Raw genomic sequence first — 15,822 nt, 5'->3', positions numbered from 1 at the left:
CTTATAAGCTTCATGTATGACTCACATCCCATTGAAAAACACAAATAACATGTTTTATTTTTAAAAAATGGTAGCCCTCGTTTTGATCTATGTCCAGTTGTCACTTAACAATTCACAACAGTTGTCACACTTGGCACAAGGCTATCACTGTTTACATGCTACATGTACGTGCATTTAAATTGGCCTAGATTTTGGTCAGCTGTATCATCTTGCTGAGGCTACCCAGGGAATGAGGCTATTGATAGGGAAATGAAAATTTGAACAAATTAAAAAGTTTAACAAACATCTTTGCAAGATAACCCATCTTTAATTAACTTGATGGCCAAAAATCTATGATTTCAAAAGATTGGACATTTAATTTGTATTTTATGCCACCGTTGATAGCGACCATAAGCATAATTTTTTCCTTCAAAAGTGAAACTTTCAGGGCATAATAAATGTGTTCCAATCACTTTGGAAAATGCAACAATCTATAAGATTCTGTTTCTTTTATTTAAGTTTGGTGCTGACATCCTTTGATGACAGGTTATTTGCTTTTATTGAAGATTGTAGTTGGTTTTCTTTGATGAAGGGTGCATGTGATATTGAAGTTACTGCTAAAGGACAGCTTTGGAGGACTAAACAGATGTATGATTCTTATTGCAGCGGTAACATCAAATAATTGTAGAACATTGATTGAGACCGACTTTTCTTTTCATTTGCTTAGTATTTATATAGAATGATTGGTGCTTTAAGGTGATCAGTTTTCTTTGAAGTTTCAGCAAAACTTTGTTTCTGGTTACATTCTAAAAACAAAAGGAATTAGCCATTGTTTGTAGCAGTTACATACTTTTCTTGCCTTTAAAAATTGGTCTGTTGTAGCTAGTCCTGGTAGCATAGATAGACCAACAAGTAGATCTCCATTATTTTTTTTCTTTCTTTTTCTTTTCTCATTTTTTTTCGTGACATTTCTGGTGGCAGAGTAATGCTGCCTTCTATGCATTCATCGAAGTTTTAAAAAAAAGGCTAATAGACAATGAATACACAGGTGTTTTGTTCTGACAGGGATTGCTGCAGAAAATATGAGTGTTCCGAAGGATTTAATTTACTGAGTGAAAAGAAAGGAATTTTACTTACCATCCACATACAGAGGTCAGTCTAAATAAATTAATTGATACCAAGCAGCAGATAATCCGACACTATTTTGTCCAAAAGATCCATTATGAGATAGTGTCTCATGTGGTCTATCTCCACCACCAGAAATGTTTTTTTTTTAAAAAAAGTAATGAGATCTCACAGCATTCAGTACTCGGGCCAGACATCAGAATAAGAGGATTATGATAAAACAATGCCATTAAGATGGTTTGTCAATATGAACATAGAATTTGTTTATCTAACAATAGATAAATTCCAGTGCATTTAATATCAAGTTTGCAGCTTCCCTTCATGATGCCTCTGAGTTTCTTCAGTCAAAACTCAAGGTTAAATATACTAGTTTAAACAGTAATGTTGGGGTGGAAAAATGGCCAGATGGTATATTTTGTTGCCAATAAGGAATATAAACCGTTATTTGTGACACCGGCGAAGCCTAGCATGATCCCTGAATAGACATTTTACACTTTATTTTCCGTACTTTTAAGAAGAAAAATGTTTCTGCAAGTACATTTATATGAAATTGCAGGAGCCATGGCACGATCATCTTATATTAGAATTCATATATGATCTCTTCCCCAAAAATGATAAACTTTTACACGCTACTTTTCTTACTTTTAAGAAAGAAAAAAAATGTGTGTATGAGAAAAGTACATGTATGTTAAATTTGGAGAGCCACACCACAACTGTTATAGTGGGGTCACACTGTACTACTTCATGAGCACAAGTTTAATAAGATATTTTAAGAGTATTACAGTAAAACCTGTTATGAGAGACCGCCCCTTCTGCCAACCAAAAGTGGTCTCTCAAGACAGGTGGTCTCTCATAAGAGGTGTGTGAAAATGGACTGGTTTTCAGGGTCAATAGTTAGCATTGTTGAAAAATAATTAATACCCATACTCACTGTACATGTATCATATCCTTTATTCATGAATCTTGTTAAATAATGCATGCATTCCTCTCAAAATATCTTTATATAATAAAGATATACATCTATCAAACAACGAGAATAAAATTTATATTTCAACATCACATTAATATGTACAAAAAATGAACAGTTAGATATGATGTATATATCTTATTTTATACACTTATTCACTGTTTTTTTTAAAAGAAATCCATTATACTTCTTTGTTGACATGTTTTACTCAGCTCTTTGGTCTGAAGATGTATCTCAATTATTGCCTTTTCCTGAATCAACTTTCCACTTACTGGTATGTTTTTACTCCTTGCAACACAAAACCACTCCCATACTCGCTCGTTCAGATCTCCGTAAACTGTCCGTCGTGCCGTGGCATATTTCCTCTGTGCTTGTGCACCTTTCTGCCATTCGTTTCTAATGGACTTCTTGTCTTTGATTACATTTTGAACTTGCGTTTTACCGACGCTTTATCCTGACTGCTATTTTGCGAGTGGTCTCACCTTTTTCATTTCTTTCAATGACATTAATCCTTTCTTCCAGTGTTAAAATTTTTCTTTTTTTCAGCGGAGATTCTGCCGTTGTTATTAGTGTTGACGTTATAAAGACTATAGGTTTTGATCAGGTTTTGGGGAATTGTGGAATAAATATATATTATGTACCAATGAATGAAACCAAAATACATAATTAACTCATCAGGAAACAATACTGTACATTTATTTAAATCAACAGCGTTATAGCTCGATAAACAAATGTTCCGACCATCTGCACCCACGTAAACAGATTGTGGCTTGGTGAAACACTAAGAAAAGAAATAAAAAATAATTTTAAAAAATCCGGAAATGATTTTCACTTACTAGTATTAAAGACAATGAGCTCATTCACCCTCCAGGCATTATGGATTAACTGGAAAGCAAACGACGTACTCAAACCAACACTGAAGCCCTTTTAAACGATTTCTCACTTGGACATAAGGACTACCGGCGTTTTGTGAGTTTTCATACAGATAAAGAAAAAATACAAACCTCTAAATTGACTGCGTATATCCATCATTACTCCCTTTGATGTTACTCGTACTGGCTATTCACATGACTTCGGCACTACAATGGCGGTTAGTGACATGTACTTTAGTCTGGTTTACTGCAGTTTACAAATGAACACCGTACGCTGGAGTTGTAAATTTCACAAAACTGGTACTGTAGCAAGACAAATTATTTTTAAATACTTTATTAGAGCAATCTTTGCTATTTTTGCCGTCTTTGTTACAAAGGATTAAATGATGGTTAGAGGTGTTTATCCCGATATATGGTTGTTCAACTATAGTGTTATTTAATGTGCACTTTGTTTGCATACTACATTTATCCCGAGCTCTAGTGTTTACAAAGGATTAAGTTAAGGTCAGTGGTGTCAATCTGTTTTGATTTTTTGGCGATGTGGTCGTTCATAGCAGTGTCAAAATGCATATTTTGCCAAGAAATCACGGTCGCTGGTCGCGTTCAGCAGGTGGTCGTTCATAACAGAGCGTTTATATAGTAAAATCGATCCGTGCATTACGATTGCGGTCGGACATGACAGGTGGTCGCTCATAGCAGAGGTCGCTCATGACAGGTTTTACTGTACTCAATGCTGAGTGGAAGCCTAATAATTTATTGTTTTGTTTATGCCTCAAATTAGTTGCAGGATAGACTCACAAAGGAATTCATTTCTATATATTTGTTATTACACTGTAACTGACCAGATCTACCAGTGTACATGCAAGATGAAGCAATGTCATTTTAGTATAGTGGTAAATTAAATCTTGTGTGTGGAATAATTAATATATACCTGCTCCTCTGATAACAACAGCAGCAATCACTTGAAAATTAGAGGGTTTTCTACATTTTTTTTTAGTAGGGCATGTCAGGGATTCAGCTGATAGAAAAAAAAGGGGGGGGGCCGCATTTTGCCTTCAGTGCACTCCCGTTAGTCCTACAATGTAAAACATAGCACATGTTGGTTTTGTTTTAGTGCGATGTCTTACTATCCAGATAACGGCCTTGTATAAAGTGTTCCGATGTCGTTGACATCGAAATGAGTAGTCAAAGTTTCAGGAATATCTCACACATTTGGCAGCACATATCGACACTCTTCCGCTGATTTATGTGTAATTAATATACTTACTGTGCTGTCTTTATCCTGGCAGAATGAAAATATGGCACTAGCAAATGGATGCATTTTTATGTTCCGTTGACATTTGAATTTGTTGCAATGCGACGTTAGTATGCCGTAAGTATGTTTAAGTAGGTTCATGTGGGGGATATGTTTCTTGAATGAAACAAAATGTTGCTTTACAGTTCCAATAGGCATAATATATTTTTATTCATTTCGTTAAAAAATATTATTTCAACTTAACGCGATTTTGGCATTCCTGGCTTTCATTGCTTTCCAGTCAACTGAAATGTAGGCCAATGAAACTTCAAAACAGGTCCATTTCTTTTGTGAGAATTTGAATTTATTAGAGCAAAGACATCAGAGCAAGTAAGTCTGACTTATTTGCCAGTTGTGTGAGATATTCCTGAAAATTTGACTTTCATTACAATGTTAGTCAACATCAAAACAAACTACAGAGCGCTGTTAGTTAGGCAGTAAGACCCTGATGCCCAAAACATAAATATCAGCATCAGGGTCTTACATGTAGGACTACACTCCCGTCTGCCCTCAGACCCCCTTCCCTTGGTCTTTCAAGAGTCCCTCTGCTTCATTACAAAGCTCCTGGTCCCTTCCATTTGCCTTTAAAGAGTCCTTCCCTCAACTTTCTTCAAATCTTCTGGCTCCGTTTGCTTCATTTTAATTCTTCTGGCCCTGTCCATCTGCTTTTCAAGAGTACATCCCTCTGTTTCACTACAAATCTTCCTGGCGACCGCTCCGGTGACCTAGTGGTTAGAGCAGAGGTCATGGGTTTCAACCCTGGCTGAGTCACACCAAACACTTACAAAAATGGTACTAAGAGCTGCCTCGCTAGGCACTCAGCATTAAGAGGTTAGTGTTAGGACTGGTTGGCCTGGTGTCAGGATAATGTAACTGGGTGGGACCTCATGCTACTTGTCTGGCATGATGCCCCAGTGCTAGACATCACTTTAAACTGCCACACTGCAGACATCGTAGCGATATGACTGGAAAATTGTTAAAGCTACATGAAAAATCCTATTCACACAAACACTCACACAAATAGCCTGGCCTCTTTCATGTGCTTTCAAGAGTACTTCCCTCTACTTCACTACAGATCTACTGACCCCTACCATGTGCCTTTCAAGAGTACTTGCCTGTACTTCAGTAACTTCATATGCTCTTAACTCCTTTTTTATTCATTTACTTTCTTGTTTATATTGTTATGTATATTTAATTTGTATTATTTGTTTGCTTTTCTTAATGATTATATGTTATGTACTTGATCTTGTCCAAGTACCTGACCAACGACATTTATTTCATCAACAATATTATACATAGCTAATATTTCTCAGTGAGGATTAAATTTAGATATTAAGCTATAAATAGGTGTTGACAAGTTCAATTCAACCCATTCATTGAACCTGTTGACAAGTTTGGGTAATTTTCTTTGGCTGGGTTACATAAGGTGGGTTCATAGAAGAATTAAGTTATTTCCCATTGGATGGATTAGATCATGTAAATAGATATTTTGAAAATGAGATTGAATACTAAGGTTTTGCACGTGGGCAATATAGTGACATAAAGTCCTACTTAGAGATGTATATAAGGAGAGAACTTATTCATTCCAGTTTTGGATTCAACTTATTCATTCCAGTTTTGGATTCATTCCTATTTCAGATTTTTTTATCATATGTCACAGTCAGTCTGCAGATCAGTTTGACATTGTGTCGAGATAATTTGAGAGGAGACATTTTTTAGGATTATTCATTAGAATTACAGAGTGCTCATTAGCCTAGAACATTATTCTGGGACCCTTGTGAATTATTCAAAGGAGTTTTGGATATTGCCCTTGTGATACATACATCTGAGGATCTTAATTATACTTCGAACGTTTGATTCTTTTGGACTAGGATTATTTTGGATTCAGTTCATAATACTGTAAGCTCCTCTTACATTTTAATTTTTTGATTTTGATAATTAAATTATTTGTTAAGTTTTACAAAATTTGTTGATTTGCTTCTTTCTGTTACTAAGTTTATGACCATAGAGTTGTAACAAGGACATTAAAGTTTTCACTTGGAATTTCCTAAACTTGTTGACAACTTTGAATGTTTTATAAAGGAGATTCACCTACATCGTGGCTCTGATATTGTGTCTTAGCTTTTTATTTAATGTTGTTTACTTTAAAAAAATGACTCATTTCTGGCTTAACGTCTGAAGCAGAGTCAGTCTTATTGTTCTTTTCAGTTTGTAGTTTGGGTTGTTTTATTAATTCAAATTATTATTCACCAGAATTACTAAGTATTCATTTAATATTCTTGGACTGAAACTTTAATTTGGAATTATAGTGAATTCAGAAAAGAACATTTTGGTTTATATTAATTTGGTACATCAAAAGACTGTTAACTCATCACCACACTCAAGGTCATTGGCACATTAGCATGTTTGAGACTACAGGCGCATCAACACGATATTGGAATTTATTTGGAACACCACACTGGAATTCAGTTTGCACTCTGTACATTTGGACATGTGATAGAACTTATAGGACTATATAGAATTTAATTCACAATACTCTTAAGTTCTTGAATTTTCACTTTGTATTTTTGGGAAAGAAATTATTTGTTGAATTTTACAGAACTTGTTGGTTTCCACTGTTTTCTGTTAGTTTAAGACAATAGCTGTAAACCCATGGCTACACCCTTGAATTTCAAGTCATTCCCTCTTGATCTGGCAAACATTTAGCTACAGTAAGGTTCCCATTTTAAAGTGACAGCATCATTATATAGATTTTTATTAATTTAAGGGATAGAAAAATCTGAATGTTTCATGAAATTTACATGAACTTGAGCTATAATCCAGACCTTTCTTATCCAAAAAAGAATTCTGGGCAAGCAACAGAAGCAGCAGAGGGGCTGTACAGACCGAAACTTTTTGCACAATAAACCCCTCCAGGAAACTATTCCTCGATAGAGGGCTTATTTCGACGAAATAAACCCTTCTATTCAGAATACAGGACAAAAAAAAATGTCCCCCGAAAACTCGAAGAGTTTCCAGGGACAAACTCGTTGAGTTTGCACTGACAACTTGGGTTACTTCAATAAATCTGAAACAGTTTCCGTGGCGGGGTCGTTATTGAAAAATCCATGGGTCGGGTCCATCCCCTCTGCTGCTCTGGGAAATGAGTTTCCAAGGAAAAACATTTTTATGTTGCAAATAGTGTATCAAGTCCAATACGGTATCTTGTTCTGGGATCGTGTAAATTTATTGTCACAAATCCGTGAGGTTTTCTTTGAGCATGACTGAAGAAATTTTTAAATTTATTTAAATCCATATCGCCACCACACCAGGTTTGATGAATATTTCTCAGTGTATGTGTATCAACTCCATTGAATATCGCAAGAAGATTACAATTATCCCTGATTACTTTAGGAATTTGTGTATAACGCTGAGTAACATAAATCACATCAGTGTTTTTGTGACGTCCCCGGGAAAATATTCTTGCGGGATTTTTTTGCTTGTCCAACATAACATCATCATACACTACTAGGTTGTTAATTGATTCATCAAGATCCTCGACGCTGGGGGCTTCTTCGATATCAGTGATAAATTCAACAACATCCTCACCGTCTTTACTCAGCGCGCTTGCACTCTCATTAAAATCTTTTATAACGTTATAGCATCGTTGATCATCTACAGATGGAGCTATCAAATACAGTTTATCCCATTTCATCCACTTCATTATCAAGTTCAGCAACAGCTGTGTTTTACCTGAACCGGATGGCCCAATTATAATCGCGCGGATAGAGTTTGGTAGCACTGAATTATGCTTAACTGGCTCTTTCTTTTTTGTCGCAGAAAAATCTGTAATTTCCATTTGTATATAAAGAATAATAATTATGGATCTATATTGTGTGAAGTGTAAGGCACGAACCCCTACGAATGATCTAACAACCATTACAACAAAAAATAACAGACAAGCACTTTCTGGTAAGTGTACGCGATGTGGCACAAAAAAATTTAGATTTCAAAAAAAAAGCGAGAATTTAGCGGAGGTGACATTGCAGCCAAACTTGGAAAGCTCCCCGGAACTCCCTGGGCAAAGTATCCCGGAGAAAAACATCTCCCAGGATACAATTACTGCGGTCCAGGGACCCGACTAGATATCAGACTTGATGAACAATCTAAACCAAAACCGGGAGAGTATCCGATAAACGCTATCGACGCAGCGTGTCACATACATGATGTTGCTTATCGAAGTAAAGATCTACAAGACAGGCATATCGCGGATGTGAAATTAATTCATGCACTAAGCGCCATAAAAAATAAATCATTTAAGGAGTCACTCGCTAATTGGTTAGTAAGATCAGCGATGAAATCTAAATTAGTATTAGGCGCTGGATAATTAAATAAAAATGCAAGCGATTTATTATTCCCCAATCGGATACTGGAGAGGTAACTCAGCAATTAATAAACTCGCCAACGCGGCATCAGTAACACGCGAGGTTGCCAAAAATTGGCTATCAAAACAAGCAATATGGCAAATCTACTTACCACCACCTCGACAAATCAACTTTGCACATTTTGATGTTAGTGTGCCCAATGAAGTTCATCAGGCTGACATACTATTCCTGCCTCATGATACTGTCCGTAGAAAAATATACAAATACGCGCTAACAGTAGTTGATGTTGCCAGTAGATACAAAGAAGCAGAACCGTTAGCGACTAAAACAGCGTCCGAAGTCGCCTCTGCGTTTAAACGAATTTATCAACGAGGACCTCTAAACTGGCCACGATTATTACAAGTTGATCCTGGCAAGGAATTTCAGGGCGCGGTGTCATCACTGACAAAGCAGCATAACGTTACCATACGACGAGGACATACTGAAATTCATCGGGATCAGGCAATTGTTGAGCGATTTAATAGAACACTCGCTGAGAGATTATTCGGATACCAGTACGCGAGGGAATTCATTTACGATACGAGATCTCGTGAATGGGTTGCAAGACTGCCAAACGTGATAGCCGCACTGAATAATGAAATTACCAGAACAACAAACATGAGACCTGTAAATGCAATCACAAAAAAATATATACCCCGCGTCAGTGAACGCGGACAACAGCAACAAAATGTTTCAACGCAGCCAGGGACGCTAGCGTCCCCACTGCTGGGTAATGTCACCGTTAGGTATTTATACGAACCAGGCGAACTAGAAGGAGGAAAAAAAAGAGCAACCGATCCCACATGGAGTGTTACTACACATAAGATATCCAGCATAACCAGATCAACTGGGAGAAACGCAATCTACAGATTAGATTCGACTGCTCCTCAACGCGGATTTAAACGCGAGCAACTTCAGGTGATTCCCGAGGATACACAATTACCACCCCGATCACTAAAGTGATCCGCACTGAAGTGATTCAATCATTTAAATAACTGCAGCAACACCTCTGCGTCGGTTACACTCAAGACAGGTCAACATCACATTTTCACGTGTATGACCGCGACTGCTATCTATTCTATCTACGGTGAATTGCCTTGGGTCGTTTTTCAAATACTGCCACAGCAATAAACAATTACAACTCGCACAGTGATTATTCTGCTGTTGTTGTAATTGTATTACAAATTCAACATCCAAACTTTGTTTGGGATCAAACTCTCTACCATTTTTTTTGTCGCTCTGTTTGTAACCGGCTAATTTCTTTCTTATTGTGTCATCAGCGATTGAGCTGTCGTTGACAACATCATCTAATACAATTCTTCGTAACTGACCTATCCTTCTTACTCTTGACACGGCTAAATAAACTAAATTTGACCACTCGATGCGATCATCAACAATCCAAACTGTTGTATCTGAAATAGTTAGTCCCTGCGAACTGTGGATGGTCATAGCGTATCCTAGCGTCCACGGGGATTTGCTCATTTTCAGTGCCTGTTCAACAGCATCAACATCAACTGTGACAATATCATTTAATACTAAATTCTGTTTCTCCGGACCCGACGCAGTCAGGCGCCCTGGAATATCAACATCAATATTCTGCAATCGCGTATCAGCTGGTCTATAACACAACGGCACTGGCAACATGGGAAATTTCTTCTGATGTAACTGAAATAACCGCTGCTGAAGTGTGTCCCTGACTATCTTTCTACTTGCCACAATTAAATCACCTGGTTTCCACGTTTCCCAAAAGTCGCTCAGCGAAGTCTCTGGAATTATTTCACGCATTATCTCACACTGGACTTTATTGGTTTGTAGCCTGATCAGTGCCTTAAACTCTTTCAGCGTTTCATCGAGTGCTCTAACATCGTTAGTTATTTCCTCATAATAATCTACAAAAGTTTTCAGCCACTCGTGTGGAGATTCACCTGTAAATGGGGGTGGTTGACCATGATCGCCGCACATCACCACTGCGGTATTTTTCTTTAGCAGCCAATCCAGAAACTGTTTTAATGTATCCAACGGCACAGTGTCTATCTCATCCCAGATGATTTTCTCGGGAATATATTTCGTTCCCATTCGTTCAGGTGTCCACGTGCCGCCGCTGTATTTGAAAAAACTGTGATACGTGCACGCGTTAACATCCCGTTGTCTCATCTCCCTGGCAAGTCTGTGTGTGGGTGTTAGCACAATCATGTCAGAGTTTCTAAATAATTCAATCGCTCGAGTTGTTTTACCAGAACCACCAGGACCGTTCAGATAAACTGTTTTGTGTCTTGTAACAGGATCGTGCACCGGCGGCAACAACGAAGTTGCCCCCGACGAAACCATCGAAGATATTTCTGCGCTGCGATACTCATCCTCGATTTCAACATCAGCCGATTTACAATATCCGTGTAACATTTCATTCTTTATTCTCCACGAGCCCCACGATGGATCATCCGACATAACATTATCCAACAGCGCTGAGTGTTTTTTATCAATATAAAATGAATCCGTTGCAACTCTCACTGCGGCAACAGGGAATCTATTGATCATCGACAACAAATTTATGGATACATAAGCCAGCATCGAAGATCTCAAATGTATGTACTGAGATGATTCTCCGTCAATATAACTAAAAACAGTCCCTAGTTTTTCCCCGTTTGACAGAAACACATCTTTGCGGTTACAGAACATGTTGTTCGTGGCTGCATCAGCGACAATAAGATCCAATTCAGTCTTGTCCATGATTAATCGACTGTGATGTTGTTTATGATCATACGCTCCACCTTGAGTGAATTTCCCTATTATTCTTCGTCCTAGATCTTTTGCTGTGCTTTCATCATTTCTGAGTTTGCTTTTAAGTACTTCAGGAGCTTTCTTGATGATAGCGTCGATAGAAGTTTCTGGATATTCTCGTGACCAATCTTCGATGACTTCTTCTAACGTAACCGGCGTTGGAGTTGGCAACCAAACTTCGGTTTGACGACAATAACATATAATCGCTTCGCTGACCGTCAGCGACAACAGTATTCGACTGTCAAGCATGTATCGCAATAACACTATCGGTGCCCATCGCTTCTCAACGAAATGTCTGCCAAACCAAACATAACACACAGGATGTAAATCCTTAGCGAATTTAAACGACGACACACAAGCAAATCCGGTCAAGTCAAAATCGGGTAAAACACCGTTGACAGCTACTCTTGTCATGGTATTGCCAGCGTGGCCAAACCGTTTAAAATATTCGCTGCATTCTCCACGCCCAAGGAAACTTCCTGGATAACACGCCGTCATGTCCACGGATATCATACCGCGGTGATCATACTGAGTATTCCACAAACCGCCGTGTCCGTATTCGACACAGCTCTGCTGGATATCAGCAAGAAAACTTTTCGGAGTTGGTCTCCATGAATTTCGTTCCCGGGCTACATGCGCGACAACACCCGGGACAGTAAAACAGTGTGTCAGTAACGTATCAGTGTTGCCAGCATGATATTTTTCTGCGAGTTTTTTCATTTCCTGCTGTAACGCCATTGTTCTGTATATTTCCCCGTTGGGTCTCACAAACTGATCATATTCTCCATCTTCGCTACTTCTGAATAACCACACAGACACTGGATCGGTTTTACTTATCTGATAAATAAAATCAAACATGCTCCCAGAATTGCTTTGCAATTCCGGATAATACTTCACAACACGGTCTTGCGGAAATATCCTAACCGAGTCAGTCCAGGCGTGACTGTTATGATCGATAATAGTTATTGGTGTTCCACGGGAATTGTATTTACACTCATACAATACCTCACCGGTTAACGATGAAACCGTTATAGGAAATTTTAGTAATCGCTCTAGCTCAGCAACATCATTTATTGACGCTCCTTTATCCGCTACTCGTGTCGCCCACGCTGTTATTTTAGTTTGTCTTAGCGGTGTTAGGCCGTTTCCTCGCATTGCATTTTTAAAATGTTCCATTACTCGCTCAGCTACACAATTCAACACCGACACCTTCATCGGTTTGAGTTTATCAACGCGTGGTTTCTTCATCGGATAAATTCCATAAACAACTGCGGTCACAGGATACGCTCTGGCATAATATGGTATATCAATCCCAACAAGTACTCCCGGTTTTGAGTCTTTACTTAACAGAACGGTTTTTCCACGAACGCCTCTGGCATCAAGAACAGGGTCTAGTTTGTCTCTGATAATCCACGTTCCCTCGCCGACTCCAACAATAAATTTTATCTGTACGAAATATCTTCTATCGTCGAGATACCCAATTATGTTACGCGCGATTGTATCGTTCATGGTAGCATCAATGATACGGTCACGAGAAATGCTTTGCATTTCCCGAGAAACGCTCGCGTTTCCGAGGATAATTTTATACGAAGACCACGTGTGTGCGGCACCATCACGACGAAACTCTTCTTTGGCATTCTTGATAACACCAATTACCTCTGCTAACTCTCTTCGTCGTGGATCAGCGGTTAACCGGTCAAGATCGAATCTAGAACCTGATATGGGTTTTATTCTGGATAGTCTTTCAAAACCCATTATTATAATTAAGACAAATATTTAAATAGACAAATATATTATATGATGAACCAATGCAAGTGGATCAAACTAAATTCATCAGCGCCGTGTAGCAAACCCTGCAGAGGCGAATACTGTGGACAACATGCTCAACAGGTCCGCGGTGGGAGTCTAGGACCGATACCGTGTATCAGATGCGGCATTGGAGTACGAGGAAAAACGCAATTATGTTCAGCGTGTGGTGGAAAACGCTATCGAGAACTAAAACGGTATTATGATAAAAAAAATCCAGACTGTGATAACGCTCTCAAATGCGAGCGTGATTACATAAATAAGTTTTCAGACAAATTATGAATTAGACAATGATTTGCTTATAGTATAATGAATCAAGAATTCGTCCGACATCCAACTATTCCAAATTATGAGGCAAACCGAGATGGCATAGTGAGAAACTACAGGCTGAGGAAACAAGTTGGTACAGTTGATAATGCTGGTTATTTAAGATTTACTGTTAGGAAAGGGAGGTATTTATGTCATTGTTTCGTCTATGAGGTTTTTAACGGAGAGATCCCTAAAGGCCTTGTCATTGATCATATTAACGGGAACAGACTTGATAACAGTATTGAAAACCTTCAAGCGATCACTCAGAGCAAGAATACCATACGAGGAAGAGTTAAATGTAAAACAGCTATAAGAAGAGCAGTGAAATCTGTGAATGTTGAGACTCGTGAAGAAATAATATTTCAATCAATGAGCGCAGCCGGTAGGTATTTCGGTATTTGTCCACCTTCTGTACAGCATGTCGCAGATGGGATCTACAAAACAGCATTTTCAAAGAAGCTCAAACAGAAGATTTCATTCTGTTATATAACTCTTATCGTTGACACAAACGACGATAACTCCTCCGAGAGTGTGTAACGCTTTGCAGAGTTGTCGTTGCTGGTCAGAGGATTTGCTCCCCCTAAGAAAGCCACCTTGATAAAATATTTTATCGAGTTCATAACATGTAATCATTTATTTACCGTAGAATATATATTTTTTTACAAACAATATCCTCGTTTTACTGAATATATCCGACTGTTTTGCTCTTCTGTGCTTGTTATATGACCGCGCTTAAGAAAACATACAATTAAAATATTTTAAACAAGTCCCGCCCACTGCTAGAGCGAATTTCCAACTCGCAAGTAACAGTTGGGTTATATACGAAATCGCTCCCTAAGACCTTTGGGTCGATCGAAAGTCAGCACGCGCAAGCAAAACCATAAATTTAATCCGCCAATGGCGGGTGTCTTTTGTGCACCATCCAATGGTCGATTCAATGGATGGTTTTGCTCTGCTGCTGACCGTAGAAAATGACCCACCTGTGTATGTTTGTGTCGTCATAGGATAAGGTCTTAGGATAAGTTAGGATAAGATTACATGTTCATTGTGCCTTTACTTGCTGTCATACTCGAATCAGAGGTTAAAGGTTGTCTGTTCTGTACCGTCTCTTAGGATAAGATTACATGTTCATTGTACCTTTGCTTGCTGTGATACTCGAATCAGAGGTAAAGGTTGTCTGTTCTGTACCGTCTCTTAGGATAAGATTACATGTTCATTGTACCTTTGCTTGCTGTGATACTCGAATCAGAGGTAAAGGTTGTTTGTGTTGTCAAATAAATGTTTGCCGGGCCTGCTAGAGAACTCGATCCTAGAAGCCAGGGCTGTCTCGTCTTGTAAATAAATGTGCCTCTGAGTCACTTGGCAGTCAGAGGGGTCCGTCCTTAGGATAAGTTACGTGTTATATGTTTGTCCTTGTCAATTCACTAAACACGTCCTCTTGAGCCTATAGAACGTTATTTGACGATCTAGAGGCTCTTGCAGGGGATAAAGTGTTTCGTGTTACATGTTGTATTGTCATGTCGGAAGCAGTCCTCGTGGGGTTCTAGAACGTTATTTGACGATCTAGGCCCTTGCAGGGGATAAATGTTTCCGACTGTCTCGTTTTGTTTTGGAAAGCTAGCGTTTCTCATGCAAAGTGTTTCTATTAAAAATATAAAAATATATAATAATATGAATCACGAAAATATAAATACCATACTTGTTGAAATTAAAGAATTACAACAGCGAGGTTTTAATATTTTACTAGACACTGAAACAATTATGTCAGATTTTGAATCCTTGAATGAGCTATCACGCTTGGGGAAGAACAATCTCCCTGCTCGTTATAGGTTCATTAAGGGTTTGCAAGATCGTGTTTACAGATCACTTGCCGGGATAACTGAAAATCAGGTATCTGAATTTATTCCACTGTGCCGTGCAGTTGAGAAGATTCGTCTTGGATTGTCACAAGAGTATGAGACTCGAAAATTAATTAGCACCAGGGTGAGACGGTTAAAAGGTTATATAAAGAATCTAGACACGGAAATGCCTTGCATTTCTGACAAAAATACTAGTGTTTCTGACTACGAGGCCGACAAGGAAGTATAAACCGCATAGCGTGTGACTCACAGCACAAAGTGAAAGTAGAACCTGAGAACGCTAGCCCCCCCCCCCCGCTTGGAGTGTAAAGCACATTTCCACGGGTAAAAAAAAAAGTGTATTATTTTTTTTGCCCTTGGAAACTCAAAGAGTTTCTCAAGTGAAGGGCGCTTTCAGATTTTCAGGATTTGCTTAAGCGTTTCAACATCA

General features: G+C 38.5%; 1 protein-coding gene across 1 annotated transcript in view; it reads left to right on the top strand.

Annotated features, from left to right (window-relative positions):
- The window catches only part of LOC149785955 (transcription initiation factor TFIID subunit 12-like), a 53,028-nt gene that overhangs the window by 2,954 nt on the left and 34,252 nt on the right, over nucleotides 1-15,822 (top strand). The gene's annotated exons all lie outside the window — the stretch shown is intronic.

Source organism: Sinohyriopsis cumingii, chromosome 12 (genome assembly GCF_028554795.1).
Source record: "Sinohyriopsis cumingii isolate HCF-2022 chromosome 12, ASM2855479v2, whole genome shotgun sequence".
In the NCBI taxonomy this organism is placed as follows: domain Eukaryota; kingdom Metazoa; phylum Mollusca; class Bivalvia; order Unionida; family Unionidae; genus Sinohyriopsis; species Sinohyriopsis cumingii.
The sequence above is the reverse complement of the archived record's forward strand: the minus strand, read 5'-3'. Positions and strand labels throughout refer to the sequence as shown.